Genomic DNA, 26,229 nt, shown 5'->3' on the forward strand with positions numbered 1-26,229 from the left:
AAAAATTTGTTGAGGAGGATGTTAGAAAATGAGCAAATGTGCAGTTCTGAACACCTGGATGTATTCAGGATGCCACAAGTGTCTGGCTCCTGCAAAATTTCTGAGTAGCTCAACAAAACTTGTAATAGAGACCAAAATGGTTTTGCACTTCAGCTTTTTGCTTTTTTATAAAGTGCAGAGTGTTAGAACTGGCCAGGGTTCCATCCTGTTCTCTGTTGGACCAGAGAAGAATAATTTATAGGCTACTACCATAGAAATAACTTAATGTGAATTCCATGAACTTTTAACAGGGATTCAACATGTATGGCCATTATAGACGTTAGAGCTAAGCGTATCTGAAAAGGCTTTGTTTTAGAGGGGTGTGAGGGGACCAAGACAAAATATGTCTGCTATTGACTCAAGTTTTAGCATTTATTTTAGATACTTTACTTGCATATCCTTTAGAATCTCATAAGCAGCAGGAAATAAACTTTAAAAACAAAACTCGAACTGTTATTGTCAGGAAAACAATCAATGGATCTCACCTTTTCCTTGGGCTGGCAGGGCAGTGAAGCTGATTATGAGCAAATATCAGGGGTACCATTTTATGGTGGAGGGGGAGTGCTATATCTTCCATTCCTCTGGCAGTCTTCTCACTGCCTGCAGTGTAGGGAATGGGTAGCCTTGAGAGTGAAGCAATGAGAAACAACTAATGCTGGGGAAATCACAGTGCTGGATCTTGGTCATTTCTTGGCCATTTCACAATGGATGCACCAAACTTTGAGAAATGAGGAAGCTTGCTCCTTACTTACTCCAAATTTTAGGAAGACTGGAAAAGCATTTTCATTTTTATGAACAGAAGCAGGGTCAGGTTGGAAGTGCTGTATCTCAGCCATTTCTCAAGGGATCAGGATGAAATTTGGGAAGGTGTTAGCTCATCTTAGTATGTTAGTATGTTTAGTAGTTAGTATGTTTCACATTTAAGGAAGATTGGAGAAATGATTTTTTTTTAAATGAACAAAATAATTTTAAACTCATGCTGCTCTCTGCTTAGTAGGCTGTGGGGCAAAAGATGTAAATATAATAACCCCTTCACTTGTTCCATAGACAAGTGCTGCAGTAAATGACAGTACAATCAGTAACTGAAGAAAGGAGGCAGTAAAGGCAAATTATTAAAAAAAAATACTGGATAGACCGCCTTCAAAATAACAAAAGAATATACCTCAAAAGATACTTTAATTTTCAAAAACAATTTCTGGGCACAGACCCAAAGAGTACTGAGCTACCTGTACAAATAACAGTTGACTAGTAGTTAGTTGATTGATGAAGCCTGACTATATAAATCCTTATTTTTTTGTCTTTACATTTAGATGGAAGTAAGCTCTGCTGGAGTGGGTGCACTTCTCTATGCTTAAGGCACCTCTGAGTTTTTGGCTAGGATACTTACTGTAGTTTTTTTTAATTTGAGGCAGTAGAGCGTGAGACTTTGTTCTGAGTTTTTTGGGTGTCAGTGTCGTTACTTTATTCCCTTGAGAAAAGCCTGACATAGTTAGGATGAAATGTCAGAAAACTATTCAGACTTCATGAACATGGCCTGAGGACCCCAAAATGAATTTTTCTTTTGGTGACAATTCTGGTCGCAGAAGCCTTAAACTTTAGAAGCGTCTCCTGCTTATGAACACATTCCAGGTTCCAGAAGTCTGTTTGCAAGCACAGTAATGCCCCTATAGCTGTTGGCTTCACTCAGGATGTTGTCGATTTCATTATGAATGTTGCCCATTTAATTGTGGAGCATCTTGGAGTGCTCCTGAATGTCTTCCCTACTTAGCAACATCAGCTACAAACAAGACTGAAAGTCTGAAAATACAGAAAGAAAGTAGTACTGAAAGAGACGAAGCTGGGGCTGAAATATTTGTTTGTAAGTTGAACGTTCGTAAGTAGGGGAGCTTCTGTATAACTAATAATGGTGGAGTGCTGTTTGTCCACCTCAATATAAGAACACATGCATTCCTGTGCCTGTATACTGGCTTCCTAACAGAACAATACATTTCTGCTTCAACTAATATACTGACTCTCCATTCTTCTATTGTTCAATAGGGCAAGTGTTTGCTTAATGTGTATTTTGGAATCTCCAAATTGCTCAAGAATATGCATATGAGAATTTAAGTGTATGAGTCATTTCCATTTGCTGGAGAACTGGTTCTCCTCATGCTGGATACAGCTGCTAGTGGGTGGGAGAGAGGGGAGGGTATGTGTTGCCAGGAGGATGAGCAGTGCTCTGGCAGCAGTCAGTGGATACCTCCCAGGCTGCCAACAGAGCACATTATCTGTCTTCCAAATTGAAACCAGCCGGCTTGATCCAGCAGGAAGGACACTCAGAATGAAGATATGATTGCCATTGACTTCTTGAGAGGCGTTTGTCTATAATTGGCCAGTTGATCACCCAAGCTTGGGATGCTTCATGCTCAAGACACATTTACCAAGGAGGACACATCAGCAATGCATTCAAGAAAACAAAGCCTAGGCAGGGAGTGGGAATACATAGAAAGGAAGAGTGGTTTACAGGGTAGAAGGGGGGGCATACAATTCCATGGCAGGCATTTGACTGTATTCATTTCATGTATATGTGTTTGTATAGCCTTCCAGATGCTAACTAGTTTGCTCACACATACACACAGATGAGAACCGCACCTCTCCATCCTCCACCACTGTTGCTGTTTCTACACTGGTTACAATGGGAGCAGAGCCTCGCTGCTCCCATCATTCTTCTTATGGGTGCATCTTCCTGCACCAGTGCCTCCACATGCTGTGGGCTGGCCCAGAGCAAGGTCAGGCCATAAGATAGGTAGCCTCTGAGTCATAAGCTTCCTGGACAATACCCTGCAGTTGGCATTGTACCTACTTTTCAACAGTGATGCTGTTGACACTGCTCCAACACTAGCACCAGCTGCTGCACTAACACCACATGGTGTTCACACAGATGCCATTCCCTGAGTTTCCTTGGAGCTCTGGTCCTGACCATTCCTTGGTGTCAACACCTCCAGGGGAGAGCAGGGCCCAATGTTCCAAAGCACCCACGCTCTCACCCACTCCTTGGAAAAGATGCTACTTTGGATTTCCTGCCAATTGAGGCCCCCTGGGAGCCCTGATAAAGGGACTCTGTTCCCAGCAGGGACTCTCGGGAGCAAATGCCACTACAGTCTTCCCAAGCTCTTGAATATCCAACATTTCCTTACTCTGAGGCCTCCAAACACCAACAAAAGCCCCAACTCATCAAGATTCGGTGACGCACACATATCAGCCTGTGCCTGCACCTAAATCAAGCAAGACCATGACCTCGCCTAACACAGCGCATATTTCTACTCCAGGGCTCTGGGTTCAGGGCTCTGAACTCTTCCTTTGGACATCACCAAAATTCCCTGGTACTAAAACCCCAGGAACAAAACCCAGACAAAGAAACAAGCCCCATACCACCCTCAAACCCCAAGTGTAGCACCCCTCCCAAATCAGACTAAGCAAAAGATACAAACTGTTCCTAAAAGGATGCCACTGCATGCCTTGCTCCAAAATAATGCTGACTAAAACGCCAAAATCAATCCCACAACCCACACACGAAAGTCTGTCACACTGAAACCCACAAGGACTGCTAAGCACGGAGCAACACTCCACATAAAAGGTACCCTTCCAACAACAGCTGCTCCCTTTCCAATCCCCACCCACTAAAATATCCCATTTCCTTGCCTCCTACAACATCATTTGAGACTTGGGAAAAACTTTTTCCATCCTTTCAGGACTATGTTTCCCCCACCCATGCTATACAACCCACGCTAACTATGCCCAGCTGAACTCTACCTGAAACCACCCCCTACCCTTCAAGCTTAGCCATGTGCCTTTTTATTGCAATGCAAGTTTGCCATTTACATAAAATGATACACCACCCACCTCTGTGCAGCCTGCTGTTTTCCAGTACTGGTTGTGAAATTGAATCCTCCTTGCTTTTAACTGTATTGCATAAGTTGTATTTTTAGGAAGGAATCAGAGCAGAGTGGCCGTAATGAGACCAAGTGTTCATTCAAAGCTCCTCTCATCCAGAACAATTTTCTTATGAAAGTTAATTTAAGATTAGCAAGGACTGTTTCGTTTTCATTAACATAATTACCACAGGGGCATTTGTTGCCTTGCATTTGCTACATTATTCAGTGCAATTTGCAGAAATGTAGCCTTTATCTTATTATCTCTGCGTTGGCATAATTTACTAAATTATCATTTTATAATCTATCTCATTTTTTTTCAGAGACCCAAAATGGTTCCTCTTAACTAAAATGATTAGGATTATTGCAGCGATCACTGCTATATATTTGCAAGATATTTACTGCCTGTTACTATGTTTCCCCTTTTGATGTGCATTTCCTTCTCTCTCTCTTTATCTAATAATTCCTGTGGCCAAGATCTAAAGAACCACACAATGAGATCATCATGCCCAAGGGGGTTTGGGTGTTGTATTTCTTAAACCACAGTCCCACCAATGGCAAACAGATTTTGAAAATGAGGGGATTACATCTGAAAACTAAGTAGCTCGAATTATGGTATAGTTGTCTACTATTCAAAGTCAAAAACTCTACTGGGCATTCCCAAGATCTGCCTAAACTAGCACTTTACTTCCCTACTACGTCTCATATCAAGAACTCTCAAGAACTAGTCATGTTCTAAGAACATAAGAACAACACTGCTGGACCAAAGCCAAAGTCACATCTAGTCCAGCTTCCTGTATTTCACAGTGGCCCACCAGATGCCTCAGGGATCTTGTTGTCTTCAGGTACTCATCCTGTTGTAACTCCCTTGCATCTGGCATTCAAATATAGCCTACTTCTAGAACCAGGAGGCAAATCCCATCATGGCTTGTAACCTGTGATGGAATTTTCCTCCCGTAAAATTGTCAATCCCTTTTTAAAGGCATCTAGGCCAGGTGCCATATAAAAAGAATTATCCTTATGTTGGCAGGAATCAAACCTGGGCCAACTGCTTTAGAAGGCAGCTATGCTTACCGCTAAACCACCAACACTGCTGCTTTGGCTGCTCGCTTATTAAACTTCCCTTGAGGCTCTCTTTGTGTATTATAATAGAATGCTCTAATGCTTTCAGAGCAGTGTGATTACGTTTCTAAAATTATTCCTTAATTAAAAAAATGTTGACTTAGGTTTAAAGCAGTGTGAAATTGGGTGCTCTAGCCAGAGTTTGCATTTGACAGCTCTTATAATGTATGGCTTCCTTCCATCTGCTTTCCACCAGACCAGCCTACAAGTGGAGCCCGTTTATCGGCAGATTATACATTCCCTGGACCCATAGTCAGACTCAGGTCCACCTGTGACCTGAGCCCTCCAAAGGGGATTGGAGAGGTGCTCCGGCCCACTCCGGAGGGCTTTCTGAAGCCTGGAGAGGCAGCGCGCATCTGCCTTCCTCTTCTCTGGGCTTTAGCCTAGAGAGGTGAAAAACGCCACTTCTGGTTTCCCTCAGGTATCCACAAAACTCCCTTTGGAAACCGGAAGTGGCTTTTTTGCTGCTCTGGGCCGGAGCTCTGTTCCCCTTCAGAGGAGTTAATGGTGGGAAGATTGTGGATTTGAGTATCTGCAAAACTATCAGCAGGAGGTCCAAAAACAGATTCCCCCATAAACAGCAAAGCCCACCTGTACATTTCTTACATTTTACATCAGAGGTGACCTCAAACTATAGAATATTCTATTTTTTTTTCCACATTCGGGAATATCTCCTGCTCACAAGTTCATTTTGGCAAGAGTCCAAAGCACCTGAAATCCAAGGAGACAACTGGTGTTTTGTAGTGACTCTGAATCAGAAACTTCCTGTTTTGAAACTTGCTTCTGCTATAATCTCATGACGTGATCTAAGGTAGTGATTCCTAAAGTTCTGCTCGGACTTTGGGAATGTTGTTAATTTGGGGGGGACAGGGAGGGGGTGAGGCTCCAACGGCATTGCAGCAATCATGCAGCTGTGGGGACCCAAGGGCTTTTAACTTTACGGGGGGGAGGGTCATGCTGGCCTCTGGCAGGGTCCAGTAGGCTTGCAGCCCCTCTGCTAGCCTCCCCATGGCTGCACAAGCTCTGATCAGTGATTGGAACCCAGTTCCGGTTTCTGATTGGAAGCTTCACACTGCTTTAAACATAGGTTAGCATTTTTAAATTAAGGAATAATTTTAGAAACTTAATCACATTGCTCTGAAAACATCAGAGAGAGTGTTCTTTTGTAATTTTCAAAGAGAGCCTCAAGGGGAGTTTAATAAGTGAGCAGCCAAAACCTGAGCAACAGCGTTGGTGGTATAGTGGTAAGCATAGCTGCCTTCCAAGCAGTTGACCCGGGTTCGATTCCCGGCCAACGCAATGAAAGCTCTTTTTATATGGTCCCAATTGGAAACTGGAAGTGGGCTGTCAGAGATCTTTGCAGCTGCAGAGTGGCTCACATAGGGGCTGCAAGCCTTCCAAACCCTGCTGGAGGCCAGCACAACCCTCCAGGTAAGATTAAAAGCCCCTGGTTCCCTGTGGTGCCATGGGACACAGGGTCACTGCAGCAACCATTCCTGGCCCCTTTCCAGACCCCCTGGTGGACTGCAACCCACTAGTTTGGGGGGCATTGATTTAAGTCATCGGCTTCCTCTCAGCATAAACCCTCATCTTCAATATCGGGCTCAAAACACACTGACCTATTTTACTGGGTTGTTGACATGATTTCAACAATAGAATGCATGCGAAGCTCTTCCACACTCAAAAGTGCAATGCAAATGTGCATTATTGTTGCCGTTAATAATAATCATATGTGTCGTAGCTCCATGGTAGAATACGCAGTTTGCAAGAACCGTGGAATGATCCCTGGCATATGACCTCTGCCTTTAGGCCTTGGAGAACTGCTGCCAGTCAAAACAGCTGACATTGGGTTAGATGGTTCACTACAAGGCAGCTCCATTGCTTCACCATATTCTGTTTGCAGTAGTGGCCAGGCAGGTGTCATAGAAAGCTTACAAGCCAGACATCCCTCCTCTGCTGTCTCTCTCCAGTTTATTGAAAGATAAATTGTTTCTGAACATGAAGAGTTCGTTCTTCTATCTTGATTAATACCTGTTGACTACCATCCTCTTTGTTAGAGCTATCCAAGCTAGTGGCCATCACCACAGTTTATGTATGGTAGTCAATACGTCAATCTCTTTTCTGCCTTTGTAGCAGGATATGCTAGTTCCTGCTTCTGTCACCAGCACTTTTCACCTACAGACACACAATCTTCCGTGGAGCTCTTAAAGAAATGTGCAAAGGCATGTGGGCACTTGGTATTAACCAAGTGTATTAAAATAATTCCAATGGAGGCAAAAATAGGATGAGATCATACAAACCAAAGGCTTGAAGCAAAGCCACAAAGCAGCTGCATGATTTCTAATTGTGATATTTTGCTAGCTTCAGACCTTTTCTTTATTTAAAAAGGTTAATATTCCTCTTTCCAAAGTTGTAAAGGACATTAAAGGTTCTCACCAGCAGGTGTAACCAGGTAGTGTGTAACCAGGTGGTGTAACCTCCACCAGGACTTTCATGTTTTACTTGAATTAGGCCTGGTAACAAATTGACTATGGAGGCAGTGCCCTCAGCCTTATATCCTGCTGCCACTACTTCCTCATTACTGGCACTGACTGAGGGCCCAATCCTATCCAAATTTCCAGCACTGGTGCAGCTGCAATGTAGCCCCAAGGTAAGGAATCAAATGTTTCCTTGCCTTGAGGAGGCCTCAGTGACTGTCTCCCTACCACAGGATGCAGCACATGCCCCATTGGCGCCACTGCACCAGCCCTGGAAAATTGGATAGGATTGAGCCATGAACCCTTTATAGTGAAGCCTGCCTTATGGGCATGTGTGGCCTTTCCTTTTCCAGTCCAGAACCCGCCTCCCTAGTGTCCCTGTTTCTCCAGCAACAACCTCCTTGTTGTGAGCTGTTCACCCATCCTTGCAGGAGTAAAGGATTGTACCCTTTAAGTGCAGTTTGGCTGTATTTTGTGATCAAGAATACAACTTTTCAGTCTGGCATGTTTCAAAACTACTGACAGGGCCCCTATTGTCATATTAGTTCACTGAATAAACCCATCATTGCTGCAACACTGACTGATGTCATGGAGGGGAATGGTGCCATTTTAGCAGATGGGCTGACACATCTATTAGCAAGGGTTTGCTAGCAGAAACTATGCATGTCACTGTCCAGCCAAATATTTTTTAAAAAAAATGTTGATTCTAGCATTATGTGCCTATGATTTAAGTCAATGAGCCATCATTCACTAATTCAGTGCTGATGGGGATTGTACTCTGAAAACAGAAACAACTTCTGTGGCAAACATTTAGGGATGAACATATCAGACAGCAATGAACATCTGAAGAAGTAATAATGAGAACATCTCAACAGAACTCGTGTACATTCAGTTGTGAGTCATCCCCCAGTTTGAGGGAACGCTCAGGAGGGAATGCCTGATGGGTCCCTCCTGCCTAGGTAGTCCCCACACTTCTAGAGTGGACCCCTTACCATAGTGATGGACACATGTCTCTTTCTTTCTCAGTAGACTAGTGATTCTCAAACTGGTGGGTTGAGACCCAACAGCTTGAGAACAAGTGCCCCTGGCCCTTTAAGGGGTGGGAAAAGGGGGAAGGCAGCAATGCAATCCGCAGGATCACATTGCTGCTGGGGTTGCAGGGGCTTTTTAAAAAAACTTACCTTTGCCCACAGCAGCCTCTTGGGGGTGTGAGGAGCCCCACGGAGCCCTCTGCAAGGTTCCCCACACATCTAATTAATAATAAAACAAATGCAATCACAACCCACCTGCAAAACCAGAAGTGGGCTGTGATTGCTTTTTAAAAACATTTTGAGGCATGGGGAGCCTTGCAGAAACTCCCTCTCCCTGTGGGTTTGAGAACTGCTACAGTAGACCATTCACAAGGGTGCTTTAGCTGGTGACTGCCTCCTGCCCTGTTTTCTTCCAATGCTACATGGGACATACTGGCAAGGATCACTAGCTTCTCCTTCCCATCACTAGCTTCTTCTTCCAATCATTTTCAGTTTCCCAACTGGTGCCCAGCTAGCAGAATATGTGTGGAAAATTATAAGTGATGGTACTAGCAGAAAGAGGGAACAAGCCACCTCCCTCCCAGTCGCCATGTTCTGCAAAGAGATTCTACTTGCAGGGTGCCAATCAACTCTCATTCTATTCTAGAACCACCATCGTCTTTTCTATTTAGGCAGAAGGCAAGAGTCATTGAAAAATGAATAATAGATGGAATGAACGTAAGCCCATGGGTTGGTGTTCTGGAATTTATTTTTCCCTATGAGCAGTAAAGTGCTTCTAATTAAGCCCTCCCTCATTTCATCTGTTTGCTTACCCGAGAGTTATTCTTGCTCTTTTGCATTATAATCAATTTGAAATGCTATTAATTTTCCCACAGAGCCTAATTTAAGCTATATGGAGTGTATGTCTTCTTTAAAGAAACCCTCTGCGGCTATAAAGCTTCTTCATCACCAGACTTGTCAATATGTGTTGCACTTCCAAATTAAGGCATTTTAAAGTCTTCAGACTGAATATCTCTTGAGTCAACAGTTCACCATATTTTTCATAAGTAAGAAGAAGCACAGGTTAAAATCACTGACTTAGGTCTACTGTCTTGTAAGCCTGCAGCCATTTTGCAGTAACAAAGCTAGACAGAAGGCTGAGGCTGCAATCCTAACCAACTTTCCAGCCCTGACATAAGGGCAATGCAACTCCAGCATAAGGGAACAAACATTACCTTATAGAGGCCTCCATGACTACCCTCCAACTGCAGGATGCAGCACATGCCCCACTGGCACAACTATACCAGTACTGGAAAGTTGGTTAGGATTGAGCCCTGAGAAGAAGTACTTTATCATGAATCTCGCTTCCAGTGGGTGAGTATTAGAATGAGCTGAACGTCAAGGTTTTGCCAGTTGGGAATTGGCTGCATCTGTGATTCTCCAGTTGGGAGGCATTAGAGCCTGTTTATGACAATAGCCTCAGGTGATTGAAGTCATCTTCCAGAAGATTCAGCTGTTGAAATCTGTAGTTGGCTAAGAGTTACATTTAAGGTATTAAAAAACTCTGTAGGGGGGTAGGGGTTAATTGTTCTTTACCATTCTATCATGGATGTCTGTTTATATCAGTTGTGGTATGATAGGTAGAAAAGTTAGCTTTTGCTTATGCTCTATTGGAAAGATCCAGGAGAGAGTTAAAAAGAAGTATGTAAGCTTAAGCACTTAGCTTTATTGTTTTAGCATTGTTGTGCAATGTATTTGTTCTCTGATATATCTAAATTCCTTTCTAAGTAATATGTAATCTTAATTTTATTCTTTAAATAAAACCTTTCTATTATGACAGGCATGTGTCTGTGTGAGTACAAAGAAACCAGATTCATTTAAGTCTGTTCTAGGCCGCTCAGGGCCCAATCCTATCCAACTTTCCAGCACCAGTGCAGCCACAATGCACCCCAAAGTAAGGGAACAAATGTGCCCATACCTTGAGGAGGCCTCTGTGACTGCCTCCCAAAACAGGAAGCAGTGCATACCCCACTGGCACAGTAGCACCAGCACTGGAAAACTGGATAGGATTGGGTCCTCAGGGCACCCTGGGGAGGCTGCAGGAGGCTTGGGTAAGTGCTCCCAAGCCGCTGCAGCCCCCTGAGCGGTGAGATCCTAGGATTGCACCACTGCCTTCCACCCTCCCCGCTGCCTCCCCTGGCCCCCCCAAGAACTTACAGTGGCTCAAACTCTCCTGTAGAGTTTGAAAACCACTGTGCTACTGGAATGAGCCAGAGGTTTGAGTTCCTGGAGTTTGGTGAGCTCAGGGCTTGTAAGAGCTGGGGAGTTAGCCTTTAGGATTTCAGCTTCCCCTTGGCTGGAGAACTGGCTGTTTAGAGGTGGTGGTGATGGCCCACTGGAGGGCAGATAGCCCTGAAGATTTGTACACCCATTTGTTTGGCCAGTCAGGTGAACATGCTCAAGAACCTGTATTCAGAGTTTGGCTTATCTGCCTGGAAATTGTACCCTGTGTTCTTATGGAATGCTAAGTTCCTTGAGATCATTGTATTCACAAGAACTAAATTGGGAATGTGTATTGCTGGCTCACTGGGAGTGTTAAGGCAGTGAGCTAGGAGTGTGTAAGATTGGTCTGTATGACCTAGGACAGTGACAATAGGTAATCGCTATTCAGTACTGAATGTCATTTATTTAGCAATATTCTCATTAAAAAGCTTTTCATCTTCTGTTTATATATTGCAAGCATTTCCAAAATTCCTGTAATTGCAGGGATTGCTGCTGTCATTTCCAGTGTTTGCATGCGAAAAGTTATACAATTTGATAAATCATACTTCTCCCACACCCATTTTCAGAAGTATAGCAACTTTTCAATGTTTACGGTAGGGAAATAAAATCTAGTTGACAGGCTGCAATTAATTACTTGAGTTTCCTTGGTTTTGATCCATTTGTGAAGTGCATGGGGTCATCTTTCACAATTTACCTGAGGGGGCAGCCAAGATGTTCTACTGCCACAAAGAATGAGATGGTCTGCCCCTTGCAATTATAGAAAACCAATGCCATAAAGGCCAACCAGTTTTTGAAAATACAAGTATAAACTCAGTATTTTAGGCTTCCTCTCAGTTCAGAAATACAAAGATACATTATCAACAAGTGGGTTTTTTCATGATCTTAGAGCACAATCCAGCTTTAGTTGGTACAGGTAGCTTGTACTGACCCACAAGTGTCATGAATGTGCCTTGCAGAGGAGGAGGCCAGGATCGAACATAAGAACAGCCCCACTGGATCAGGCCATAGGCCCATCTAGTCCAGCTTCCTGTATCTCACAGTGGCCCACCAAATGCCCCAGGGAGCACACCAGATAACAAGAGACCTGCATCCTGGTGCCCTCCCTTGCACCTGGCATTCTGACATAGCCCATTTCTAAAATCAGGAGGTTGCACATACACATCATGGCTTGTAACCCGCAATGGATTTTTCCTCCAGAAACTTGTCCAATCCCCTTTTAAAGGCGTCCAGGTCAGACGCCATCACCACATCCTGTGACAAGGCGTTCCACAGACCAACCACAATCTGAGTAAAGAAATATTTTCTTTTTCTGTTCTAACTCTCCCAACACTCAATTTTAGTGGATGTCCCCTGGTTTTGGTGTTATGTGAGAGAGTAAAGAGCATCTCTCTATCTACTTTATCCTTCCTATGCATAATTTTGCATGTCTCAATCATGTCCCCTCTCAGGCATCTCTTTTCTAGGCTGAAGAGGCCCAAACGTTGTAGCCTTTCCTCATAAGGAAGGTGCCCCAGCCCCGTAATCATCTTAAGTCACTCTCTTTTGCACCTTTTCCATTTCCACTATGTCCTTTTTGAGATGTGGCGACCAGAACTGGACACAATACTCCAGGTGTGGCCTTACCATAGATTTGTACAACGGCATTACAATATTAGCTGTTTTGTTCTCAATACCTTTTCTAATGATCCTAAGCATAGAATTGGCCTTCTTCACTGCAGCCACACATTGGGTCGACACTTTCATTGACCTGTCCACCCCCCCCCCCAGATCTCTCTCCTGATCTGTCACAGACAGCTCAGAATCCAACAGCCTGTATGTGAAGTTTTTGATTTTTTTGCCCCAATGTGCATGACTTTACACTTACTGACATTGAAACGCATCTGCCATTTTTCTGCCCATTCTGCTTGGAGAGATCCTAGTTTGGAGAGATCCTTCTGGAGCTCCTCACAATCACTTCTGGTCTTCACCACTCGGAAAAGTTTGGTGTCTTCTGCAAACTTTGCCACTTCACTGCTCAACCCTGTCTCCAGGTCATTTATGAAGAGGTTGAAAAGCACTGGTCCCAGGACAGATCTGGGACAGATCCAGACCGCTTTTCACCTCTCTCCATTGTCAAAATTGCCCATTGACACCCACTCTCTGTTTCCTGGTCTTCAACCATTTCTCAATCCATGAGAGGACCTTCCCTCTAATTTCCTGACTCTGGAGTTTTCTCAGTAGCCTTTGGTGAGGGACCATGTCAAACGCCTTCTGAAAGTCCAGATATATAATGTCCATGGGTTCTCCTGCATCCATATGCCTGTTGACCTTTTCAAAGAATTCTATAAGGTTCATGAGGCAAGACTTACCCTTACAGAAGCCATGCTGATTCTCTCTCAGCAAGGCTATCAGCAAGGCTTGATCCAGCCTTCACAATGCTGAGTTTGTGCCAGCCGAAGGCAGTTGGCACAGGGGGTTGTAGAGGGTGATGGGAGAGCATTTTTGGGCAGGGGATTGGGCAGACCGGGCCTGGGATGGGGTGGGACCGGCCTTCCAAACTTAGGCCACATCCTAACACTGGACTGCTTGGATTTTCGTCAGTGATCTCATTGGTACAGATCTGAGTAGCCCCAGGGGGTGGCTGGCATGCAACAAGGGAGAAGGGGATAAATATCCCCTTACTTCAAGTTGCACCACAGTTATCTCCTAACCTGCACTGGATACAGAGCAGGCCATTTGGCCTGCCAGTACAGGTTAGGGTTGGGTTGCCAGCCTTTTCAATCATTGGAATGAAGAGCTGCACAAGTTAATAGGCAGCAACTCGTAAAAATCAGTAACAATATTCCCAATTGTCATTTAGACCTCAGATATTATCAGGAGCTTCTTCCACATCCATAAGCATTTTGTCTTAACCGAAAGAACTGTGGAAATAAAAAAATGTGGTTTGCAAGTTTCAGGGTCACAAGTAGCGCCAAGTAAAATTCAGTACATTGTCATTCCTGCACATGCCAAGGAGCTGATCCTGGGTTTATACTGCACAGAGAGGACTTCTGTAAATGATGCTGTGAGAACTCCTATATTAGGCCATGGAACATATATGTTTAGTGAACATAGTAAAGAATATGTCTTATTTCTCATCAGGGCCAGCCCATTCATGAGTCAAACAGAAGTGGTCAGCTCAGACAGCAGATTGAATAGGGGGGTGCACCCATTTCTGCCTGTTTGCCTCCACTGCACCTCCTCCTTCCATTTGCTGGATTGGAAAAGGGAGAGTGTGCAGAGAGGAAGAGGAAATGTGGGTGGGGAGGTGCTAAGCTAAAACACTGGAGAGTGGGAGGAGCAGAGGCTGACACATCATTGGATAAGTTGGGCAGCATTTGGCCTGCCATCTCAGGCCTCAGGAGATTTTGGGCTGGCCCTGTTTCTTATGCAAATTATTGCATCAAAAGCCATGCATGCCTAACCTCATTCCTGAAATGCAGAGATTTAAGAAGCAGAAAGCTTAACATATGTAAGAACTTTTGCCAAGAAATACATATTATATTGCAGAAGTTATTGTCAGACATTTGTTGTTGTTGTTGTTGTTGCTTGATAGCCCTGACAGAATGTTTGCTTCCTTCATTCAGAAGTACCAAGATTTATCTTCCAATAAAAGAAAAAAGTACAGCAATTTTCTTTGGTGCTCTCTTACACTTTAGCTATTTTACTCTGAGTTTTGACAATTGTAATGTAAATTTTGTAGAGGTGGGACCTCTGTATCCACTGATTTGATTCACCACTGATACCAAGGTCCACCTTTAAATGCTTTGTAACAAGGAAAAAAAGCACCAAAATCCAATTTACCACCTTCATGTTGTTAAATAATTATAATTTCATTCCACTAGATCAGGCATGTCCAACTTCGAACAGGTCGTGATCTACTTTTTCCGGCCAAAAGTGCCGGTGATCTACCACCATGAAAATTAAGTTTCAAATTAAATTTTAACCCAATAAAGTTGGAGGATTCCCCCTCCCCATTTTTAATGAACCTTCTGTCATTTACTTGGATGTGATCAGCTGTTAAGCAAATTAAGCAAAAACAAAACAGAGAGACAAAGATCCAGTAAGAACTGCGAGGGGAAATGGAAAGTACATTTTTTCTTAAAGTTTTATTGGGTAATAACTTTCTTTAACTGTCTTGATAACTTTCTTTAACTTTTATTGAGTAATTTGTGCTAAATTTAGGTCGAGTATTGATCCAGGCTGATCTTGCACAATCTTTAATATTTCGCTCTTGCTCATTAGTGAGACTTCTGAGCCTGCATTTCATCCACCAGCTTTTTGAAGTTGGGTGAATATTGCGTGAGGGCCAGTCTCAGGGAATCCTGGAGATGTTCAACTGTCATATTGGAACGTTGTGTACTCTTTGTCATTTTCAGATGGGAAAACGCAGATTCACACAAATAAGTTGAACCAAAACAGGAGTGTACAGCTTCACTGCATCTTCTCAAATTGGGAAATTTGTCTCTAGGCACTAGCTTCCAAAACGATTTTTGCTCAGCACGGGTCTTGAGAAAAATGTCATTTTTAAGGGTTAATATTTCGTTTTCAAGAGATGGCTTGTTCAATGAGTAATTTTTACTGGTAGCAGCTGCAGTTTCTTTAATGTCCACATCTACTTTGAATGGGTATGACAAGTACTCCACAACTGTTCCAATTTTTTGGAAGTCACAGAATCTATTTTCGAATTCCTGAATAACAGAACAGATTTCTGTCACTTCTCATTCTGAAAAACAAAATTTGGATATTGTCCCAGATGGTCCTGTGAATTAGGAAAATTATCAAAAGTGTTGTTTGCAAGGTCAGTCATCATTAGCTCAAATTTGCTCTTGTAGGATGAAACTGTACTCATCATCTCGCCAATGCATTTCTTTTTACCTTCTTATTTCATTCAGCAAATCACAAAATCTTTGCAGAAATTTGTGCCTACTTAGCCACCTTACATCTGTGTGCAAAATGATTTCTGCTGCCCCTTCATCAAGAGTAAGATTGAAAAGCCGTCTTTGAAGTGATCTTCCACGAACTGAATTTACAATTTTGAAAGTGATATCCATGACAGTCTTTGTATTGAGTCTCTTGCTTGCCAAAACTTGCTGGTGAATGATGCAGTGGTAAGAAAGGAAATCTGGGAAGTCGTCATGCTGTCTACAGAGAGCTATGAAACTGTTAAGCTCACCTGTCATTGCTCTTGCTCCATCAGTAGTGATGGAAACAAGTCTATGCAATGGAAGATTACACTTTGTCACAATAGAATGGAAAGAACTGAATATTTCCTGAAAGGTAGTTCTCCCTTTTAAAGAAATCATTCAAAGTAGTTCTTCTTTAACTCTGAAGTCTTCAAAAACCATTCGGATAAAGACTAGTAACTGGGCTATGTCTCTTATGTCTGTAGATTCATCCAGTTGGAGTGAGAAAGCAACACAATTTGAAACATCCTCCAACAATTGTTCAGTTGTGTCTCCACACATCTTTTTTATTCACCGCACGACGGTGTTTCTTGACAATTATACATCTTGAATAGCAGCTATGATCTCTTGCTTATTTTTAAATCCTTCAAAAAGATTGTCAGCTGCTTCAAGAAAACAATCTTTTACAAATTCCCCTTCAGTGAAAGGTTTGCATTTCTTTGCGATCAGGTTGCTGACCTTGAAGGATGCTATGGTTGCATTGACCGAATGTGACCTTGGCTTCGCCATCAACTGTTGCTGAGTAGCCAATTTTGATTTAAGTTCTTTGAGCTTCAGTTTATGAATTTCACTTTTGGGTGGAAAATCAGCATCAAACTTATTGCTATGCAGAGCCTTATAATGACGTTCCAGATTACCCTTTTTGGGCAAGGATACTGGGGTGTTACAAATTAGACAACAACACTTGATAAAGAAGTAGTCCATTTCCCATTCATCATGAAAGTGGTAGGTTTGCTTTTCTTTGGAACACCTATCTTCGTTATACTGGGGTAGGTGGATGTAAGAAGGACAAATCTGCTTAGTACAAACACTGGCTGAATCTGGTCCAAAACTGTCACTGTCCCAAAGTATTAAAGATCAACAGGAACTGAATACCTCTGGATGATGTGCGATACAAGGACTGGAGATGCCAAAACCACACATGCAGTTCTAAAAGTAAAAATAAGAATTCATCATACTGGCACCAATAATCAAATACCAAACAATCATCAAAAAAACTCAAACAACTATCCAAAAAACCAGATAAAATCAAATACCGCCAAACAAGTTCAAATACCACCACACACAATTTAATAAATTCTGCACACAGTGTAGAATCAATGCAAAGGCTAGGCAAAATAAAATGGTTTGAACCAATTCAAAGGCAAGGCAAAAGCAAGTTAGAACAAAATTGGAAAAGCCCGCCAAAATCACCAAATTCTTGACACATTGTTTGTCTGCCCAAAAACGTTTAATGAAAGCGAATTATAAAGCGACCAATGACCAGCACACAACACAACTAACACGGTAAGTGTATTCAGTTAAAGCCCGGGCGAATGGATATCGCCTGGTATATAACACATTTCTAAGGGGTGTTGGGGCAGGGGCAGGAATGGGTGATTCTGAGAGGCAGACCAGGTATGACGTCGGGCCTGTGCCGTCTCGTCGTGGGTGGCGGCCCCCTGGGGTACCTACAAACTATTGGCATGAAAACAACAAGCGCCCCCAATACACCCGCAGGCAAGATTCCTGCAGGCAGGGAAAAAAGACAGGCAAAGGCTCAGCAGCAGCAGCAAGCCCTTGGCAGATGACCTGCTGGCACGAGCTCTCTCCTAGCAACGGGGCGAGCTGCTAGAGAGATGGAGCCAAGTGGGGCTGGCAATCTACCTCTGACCCCTCCGCGATCTACAGGTAGATCGCGATCTACCTGTTGGACATGCCTGCACTAGATTCATTATTCACCCCATCTAGTGGTTGAATGCAGTATAGCCTCTATACCAATACATTCTGGAGTGACAACAGAGGAGCAAGAAACCTGGAAGTGGGTTTTTGTAGCTATTTTTTCACTGATTTGGTATCCACTGATTTTTTTTTTTTTATCCACTGGGGGTTCTATTCTGGAACCCCAGTGGATAACAAGGCACGACCTAAATGTGCTAAAAACAGAATGGAAAATATCATACATGTTGCCAGAAATAAATGCACTGGATTACACTGAAAGAAAGAAAGAAAGAAAGAAAGAAAGAAAGAAAGAAAGAAAGAAAGAAAGAAAGAAAGAATGATTGATTGATTGATTGATTGATTGATTGATTGATTGATTGATTGATTGTGGGCATAGTTCCCAGATGGGCTGCTCCATTGACCTACTGGGTCATTGGCTACTGCTCCCATTAGGGCTGCAATCCTATATATTGCATAGGGTGGCAGGTTTATTGTGAAGATACAGCAGCTCCCCGTCTGCTTTCCATGGCTCCCTGGGGAACCATGGTTCACAGTTTGGAAATCGTCGGATTATGGGTTAAAGACATAGAATTCTGAAGAGCTTGGAAGAGAAATGAATCAAGTTTTCCTTCTGCAACAGCTCTCCTAAAAGCAAAAACATCTGTCATCAAAATCACACCTACAGTTGCATGTGGTCTGTAATTTTGCTCTATCTATAACTTCTACTTTAGTCCTTAACTAGTGCTTTTCTATAGCCAACAGTTTTTGGAAAAATTAAAATGTTGCACTTCTGTGTCTTTGTGCTACTGAACTTGGAGAACAAGAAAATCCCTGGTTATTAAGGCTGCAATCCTAAATCCTACACTTCCTTGGCAGTAAATCCCATTGAATTCAGTGAGTAAATACATATTTACTTCTGCATACATGTGCACAGACTTGCACTCTAATTCAGGGGTATCAAGCTCATTTCATATAGAGCGCTGAAGTTAGTATTCATGGTGCCTGCTGAGGGCTAGAAGTGATGTCATTAAGCAGAAAGTGACATCATTAAGTAGACAATGGCCAGAAATGAGCACTTTGTTCTCACACAGAAACCATTAGCTGCAAATGACAGAAAAGAAAATGTGCAAATCTTCTTTATATATTCAAGATATGAGAGAACCCAGTTATCATGCTGGGAAACCCATTTATAATTGGGACCAGATATTGCTTCTGGGGGCTGCATTTGGCCTTATGTTTGATCCCACTGCTCTAATTCTTCCATGTTTTAAACAACACCACAAGAATTAGTAAGCAAGGAGGATTGTTCCCTCTCCCTTTCAGAAGACTAAGGCCCAAACCAAACATGCAGCTGATGCAAAAAAATACATCTGTGAGTCAGTCACATCCATGGGTTTCAACTCACATGGGACTTGAGATTACATGTTCACTACAATCTAAGGTTTTTGTCAAGGTATAAGCTACACCAGTTCCTCCTCTCCTGCTTCTAATCATCCCTCAGCACACTTCCTGTGTCTGTAATAATCCCAGTAGCACCTGCCTGCTGAGAGGAGCTAGAGTTCCTCTCTGAGACTTTGCCTTTCTCAGGGCAGGAAACTTCCTGGTTTGATCATATACCATACAATACTGTGATTCCCCTTCCTAGGTTTTAAGGGGGACTTCCCCCTGGGTCCTTTTTCTCCATATTTTCTGCAGTGTTGCTCTTCAACCAAGGAAGGAGGGTTTTCTTCAGGATGCCAGTAGAGATAGCCTTCAGACAGCTGAAGGGGCAGTGAAGGACTGCTATGAAGACTGGACTGGTCCTGGCTATGGTAATGATGAGCCGCATCCTGCATAATTTCTGCCTCTCCCAAGAACAGATTCTGCTGCAGCAGGAACTGTCCATTCTGCCACCTCCCTCTACTCGGACCACGCTGAAGAGACAGAGCCCATGAAAAGTCTGCCAAAAGGATCAGGGACATGCTCTCTTGTCAGAGACAGGAGCAAGTGGTGTTTCAAACAAAAATTAGGGGATTGGGGCAGCAAATGAGGCTTTATTAAAAAAAATGGTTCTGATGAGCAATGTGTTTAAAAAGAGTCCAGAAACAGTCTTCAACATTGTGATTAATGCACTTTGCACCAGCAACAGCTATTTACACACAGTAGTTTCAGCCAGGGAATACTGTGTCCCTCCATTTCAGGCAAAATCAATGTTTCTAGATCAATGGCAAGGGCTAACATATTACACAAGTACACATGCAAGAGAAAATATTTTAGATCATAGTGTGAACTATGGCTGAGATCCAAATATTTAGTTTTAGTGAGCTGCAGATCAAATTATTGGCCTCACTGGTTTCTGTAAATGTGGTGAGCTCTGTCTGTGCCTTGTAGCTGCTGTATTTGGGCAAGCATGTAGAATAAAATTCCACTGAAATCAATGGGACCAACATCAAAACTTGGTAGGCTGCAGAATCAGGGTGGCAAAGAATGTAAATCCAAGCATGCTGTCTTAATAGGATTATAGATTGGCCTGTAAATCTGTCAGCACTTCAACAATAACCATTTCAACTGAGTCATGGGCATGAATTAATGCAGCCATTGGGCCTGCTTTGCTGATCCAGTTACTCAGTCTCCACTTCGCTGGTGCAATTGACGTTTGTGCTTCTGTCTAGCTTCACAACTGATTGCAACAATATTTGATCGAAAGGGGAGAAATTGTTTACTTTGTGAAAAATATTGTCTGCTGCTCAAATAGGGGGGTTGGAGGAAAGACAATCAGAGGAACTCCATACTGCCCCAGTCAGAGTCCATCACTTTGATATAATCAAGGTTAATTTTGTGTGTGTGGCAGGAAGCCGCTTAATTTTACAGCACATTTAATTGCCATTATCCCTTCTAGGAATTCAGTATGAAATCCAATTTTGGATACACTGGCTTGTGACACCATTCCAAGTACTGGAGATGAGACCATTTCAAGCCTGGCTGGCTCTGGCCATGCTTGGTCAGACAGGATGGTCAGATTGCAAAAAGACCTGTGACAGAATTAGACAAATACACAGAGCACTGTGCATTTACATACACACAGCACAAGGATGGTATCAGGGACTGGCCAGACTGGACAATGGTTGATGGTCAAATCCCATATAGATTACCTGGTCAGATTAACCTTTAAATTACCAGTGGTAGTAGTAATACCCAATGTGCCATCTGAGTTGAAAGGTGTACTATGGAGGGCCTAGTGCCAGCACTTTCGCAGCAATCCTTCCCACAAACAATTAAGTTTGGAAGCCATAAACCTGTTCTCTCTCCCACTGCAAGACTTGTTTGTCTTCCGCTTCCACTACATGGAGAGAGGATACCACAAGTCTAGTGCTGGATTGGCAGTAGCACAGCACTGCTAGAACCATGCAGGGTTTCTTCTGTCATCAGTTACTCCATAAAAGTAACAAATCTCTGTAGCATCTCTTTGTAGCACAAAACAATATATTCGTAGTGTCTTTATTCTATAATCACTCCTGGAAAATTGTTTGCTGTTTTAGTTCTTCTTCTGTACATTAGTTATTTGTTTCCAGGGAATGAAATTGTATTTATTTTATTTAAGCTGGGGTTTGCTCATCAATTTTGTTAAGCTTGTTCCACAGTACTGAGTACTGAAGGTGCCACATTAAAAGTCCAAGACAGTACAGAAAAATAGCCAGATAAATGTACAGCTTTTGAAAAACATTAAAGTGAAATGGGTCTAAGCTAGAAAGGAAAATATTAAGTATTCTACTCTTTTTCATTAATAAAGAACTGCTGCTGGAATCTTACTTTATTATGCCATGTCAGAGTAGATGGGTCGAGGCAAAATAAAGTGTTGAGAAATGAATTGTGACACCATTTGCCATTGTGCGAAGTCAGTGGCTTTCCAAATGTGTGCTGAGGAGTTCCAGAGATTCTTAGAAGCTTATTACATATTCATCAATGAGAAGATCAAGCTGCGCTAAAAGACAACTTGCTCTCACTCATATTGATCTCCCCCAGGAATGTACAGGAGTCTGAGAAAGTTGGGTACATTGTAGATTGTGCACTCCTCTTATGTAGGCCAATGGAAAGTCCTTCAGGTGAAGCTAGTGCCCACACGAGCAGAGTGCGCTTCCTAGAAGTGGCCTCTGAATCCTCAGCAAAGTGCAAGGTTTCCAGCATACACAAAAGGGTTCCTCAGTAGATGAACAGCAAACTGTTTCCAGAAGGTTTGGCGTTTGAAATTCAGCCTCTATTCTAAAAAAATGTACCAAAACACTTAAAGTTCTTTGCAGAACTAAGGATTCGGGTTAGGCTACATGTAGGTTTCATGGCAGGTAGAGCCTGGTGGGCAAAGCAGGCCCAGTCCCAGCTCTTTCCAGTGCCCCATATTTTTTCTTTCTCTTATTTTCTGGTGTGAAAAAGTACATGATGCTTGTTCCTCCCCCACCAGCTTTTTACCCTTAAGATTTCTCCCCCCCATCCTTAGAAGAGCAATGCGCACCATGACCAAGCTCTCCCTCATCATAGATTTCTTCCTCCCCCATCCTTCAGTGTACAAAGAACACCACAACCCTCCCATCAATGGCTCCTCCCATTCCAACCTTCCTCCTCTGCAGCTCCTTTTGAACTTGTCCCTCTGCTATTCCCTGCATTCCTTTTTCTGCAGCTTTGGCTCAGCCACTGTGTGCTCTTGCCTCTTGTCTCCCTGGGAAGCCATCATTTGAAAAGAGATGCCGTGCAGGGACCAGAAAAAGGGAGGAGGGGGAAGAGGAGAAAGGTTCTAGAGCAGTGCTTGTCAATCTTTTCAGCCCCGTGACCCACCTTCAGAAGGAGCTCAGCAACCCCGCTGTTTTGGCGCTGATGTGATTACATCATCCTGTCGTTGCCAAAACTTCAGGACTGCTGAGCTTTCACATTTTTTTATAGCTCTGGAGCATGTTTTCATGAGCAAGAACATGACATGATTTGACCCAGAGTGGGCCAAACACCACCGACTACTCTGCTTGGGGGTCTTTGGCTTGCTCCCGGCTGAGCTGCATAGTGTACTCACTGATGAAAATACACTCTAAAGGTGGGCTTTTTGCACAACAAGGATGTGAAAGTCCAGCAAGCTGGAAACTTGGCAGAGCTTGGGTGGTGTTACATGACCCACCAAAAAACAGGTTGCAACCCATATGTGGGTTGCAACACAAGTTTGGGAACGGTTGTTCTGGACTAGAGCAATAGAGCATTACCTTCCTCTCCCCTCTCAATTCCTTTTTCCTGGTCAGCCTGGGGAGAAGACAGCAGGAGCAGTAGAGGTGGCAGGCTGTGACAGAGGTACATTGAGGTGGCTGTAGAAGTGGTGGATGTTGGTACTATCTAACTCTCCTCATCCCAGTACAATGTCTATTCTAGTGGTTGTTTGCTGGTATTCTTCTTTATCTTTTTAGATTGTGAGCCCTTCAGGGACAGGGAGCCATTCAGTTATTTGATTTTCTCTGTAAACCACTTTGTGAACTTTTTTGTTGAAAAAAGGTAAAAAAAATACTGTTGACAACAACAACATGGGCTCATCTGCTGCCTCAGGTAGCGATCCCACCAGGGCTTTTTGGTGAGTGGGCCTTAGGTGAAGGAGAAGGCATCCAGTGGGTCAGAGACAGAGCCTGATTGTGCCTGGTGGCTTAGGATGGATTAACATGGAATGAAACGAAGGGCACAATCCTAACCAGGTCTACTCAGGAGTAAGTCCTATTTTGTTCAATGGGGCTTGCTCTCAGAAAAGTGTGATTAGGATTGCAGCCTAAGAGCAAAATGTCTCATGCCAAACAGGAGATAGTTTGCCCCCTTTGTTCTGGCCCCGTAACCTGAGATTTTAGTTCTTCTCCAAGAGATCTTGAACATAAAGCTAAAACTCTGAAAAGTCAGGTCAAACCTTGAGGGTTGGCCATCCTGGCTACAACACTACAATTTTTATATATGACCCAGAGCTCTGAGCTGTTTTCCCAGAGGTCACTTCACAGGCAAAAGAAGGAATTTTCTCATTTTTAAAACTATGTATAAATTTTAGGAAGCCATGACACAAACACATTTTGCCCTATGCTTTGATCAGAGGATGAGCACCATATTGATGCTTATTGAATGCCAGATGCAAGGGAGGGCACCAGGATGCAGGTCTCTTGTTATCTTGTGCTTCCTGAAGCATCTGATGGGCCACTGTAAGATACAGGAAGCTGAACTAGATGGGTCTTTGGCCTGATCCAGTGGGGCTGTTATATGCCTCTTAGAGGCATTAATTAATTACTGTTTTACAGCCCAAGCCTATGCATGGCTACTCAAAAAGTAAGTCTCATTAAATTCAATGGGGCTTACTCCCAGGAAACTGTGGATAGGATTGGGCTGTTAACCAAGGTGTTCACATTTGTTTGGTTTTAAATTGTCTTAGCTGTATTGAATATTCATATACAGGTAATATGTATAACATTTGTATAAAAACAGAACACCTGGTAAGAACAACTAGACTAAATCTACACCAATTTTTTCTTATCATTTTTGTCTTAGTCTTAGTCTAAGACTAAGACTTAGATTTAGTCTTAGTCTAACCTAAGACTAAATCTACACCAATTTTTTCTTATCATTTTTGTGAGTAGTCTAGTACTCATTTTTGTGAATTGTCCCAAATATTTCTGGAGTTTTGCTGAGCATGCTGAAAACTCTCTGTAAGAGATTCCTACATCACATCAAAGCTCCACAGGTTTTAGGATTCCCTGAGGCGATGCAGTGGCAGCTAAACCAGATCTGAAATAAGCATGACCTCTGTCAACATTGGGACAAGAGCACCTGTTGGAACATGTGGCATGGGGCACAGTTATCTGAATTGTTATATATACAGTTATTTGTATGTTAAATTTTTAGACCTCACATGTGTTAATTCTAAGCATAGCTTAATTCTAGCCATAACCTGAACCCTAATGATAGGGGAGGCTGTAATCCAAGATAGATTATATTCAAAGAATGTCAGCCATTAAGCCACATACACTGACTTTGTTTCAGCTAGTGGGAAACTCTCTGCCAGTTTTTCCCATGTTTATTCAAAAGATCATTATACTTTCCCCAGGGCAATGAACATTTAAAAAAAAATACTTATCCAAAAATGCCCGGAGGTTGATTAAGCATACTTTCTCACACAGCCTTACTGCAGAAGAGTATGTACAATTCTAGTGGGAGCAGAATGAATGACAGATATGTGAATAATTTATAAACCTCATTATTAATCACATTTTGGCATTTAATATGATAAGTGGGCATATCTAAGTGGGCAAATCTAGAAGGAATCATCAATGTAGGACTAATTAGTCTTGTCTTTGTGGGGATATGCTGATTGATAAAAGATACCTTATAGTTACACTGAGGTTTTTTCTTCCAGGGAAAACCACTTGTCACAGTCCAATCACATCACAGAGTGGGCTTCTATCACATGGTGTGGACTCAGAGCTATAGTTGCCAGGTCTCAGGGTCTAACCTGAAGTTTCAGAGTTTTAAGGCACAATCCTGACCTGGAATTGGTCCCTTGCACCAGTCCAAGAGGGTCGCAAACATGCCATAAGGCACGTTTGCACCTCCTTGAAAGGAAGTTGGACCGGCGCTCCAAGAAGCGCAGGCCTGAAGAGGCTGACATAAGCCTCCATGCTGGCTTCCTCTCTGAGGCTTGTGTTGGCCTGGCAGTTATGCTGTATCCCAACCCCCGTTCCCAGGTAGAACGGAGCAGCTTCAAGTCACTCGGGTCTCTTCAGACTTGCACCAACTCAGGAGGTGGCACAAGTCCAAGGAGACCCATAGGGGCCAGCAGCCCTTACCCGGAGGTAAGTGGAAATGTTTCCCTTACCTATGGCTGAGATGCTTTTGTCCACTATCCTGGGCTGGATACAGCACAAGCCTCCTGGCTTGCCTGTTCCAGCACAGGATAGGATTGTGCCCTTAGTCTCTTTTTCAGGGTCTCCAGGGAAGGAGCAAAATAGAGTGAAGGACCAGAGTCAAGGATGCGGCTATTTTCTACTGACTTTCGAGCTTTTGCTATATTCTCCACCCTCACATTATCAACTGCCAGAGCCAGAATGGACAGAAAGGGCTGAAGAGAGAGTTGTTTCTTCCATCCAAGCCTGGAAGAGGAGGTTCTGCTCCTCCTCCCCTGGGGGAGGAATTAAAAATACCTGGCCTTAGATGTCATTTCTGAACAGGTAGAGTTAAATATATATATAAATCTTCTTCTGCATATTCGTCCCTGTTAATCTTTGCTTTCACCTCCTTCCTCTGTTGCTTCTTTGTGTTTCTCTTTGATTGACAGGACAATGGCTCATTCTTTTATATACTGTTTTGAGAAAATAAACACTGTCCTTCAGGCTCCACCCTGAGTCACAAGGTGCTGTCTTCTGCATTTATCCGATTCTACTTAGAGTTGCCAACATGCAAGATTGGTCTGGAGTCTTCAAGAATTAGCCTCAATCTCAAAGTGACTACT

The 26,229-nt window shown here is 43.0% G+C and overlaps 1 non-coding gene across 1 annotated transcript; it reads left to right on the forward strand.

Annotated features, from left to right (window-relative positions):
* Positions 1-6,299: 6,299 nt before the first annotated feature.
* TRNAG-UCC (transfer RNA glycine (anticodon UCC)) lies at positions 6,300-6,371 on the forward strand. The gene has a single exon. It is a non-coding gene; the product is annotated as a tRNA-Gly (tRNA).
* The last annotated feature ends 19,858 nt before the right edge of the window (positions 6,372-26,229 follow it).

This window comes from Tiliqua scincoides, chromosome 3, assembly GCF_035046505.1.
Source record: "Tiliqua scincoides isolate rTilSci1 chromosome 3, rTilSci1.hap2, whole genome shotgun sequence".
Lineage (NCBI taxonomy): Eukaryota > Metazoa > Chordata > Lepidosauria > Squamata > Scincidae > Tiliqua > Tiliqua scincoides.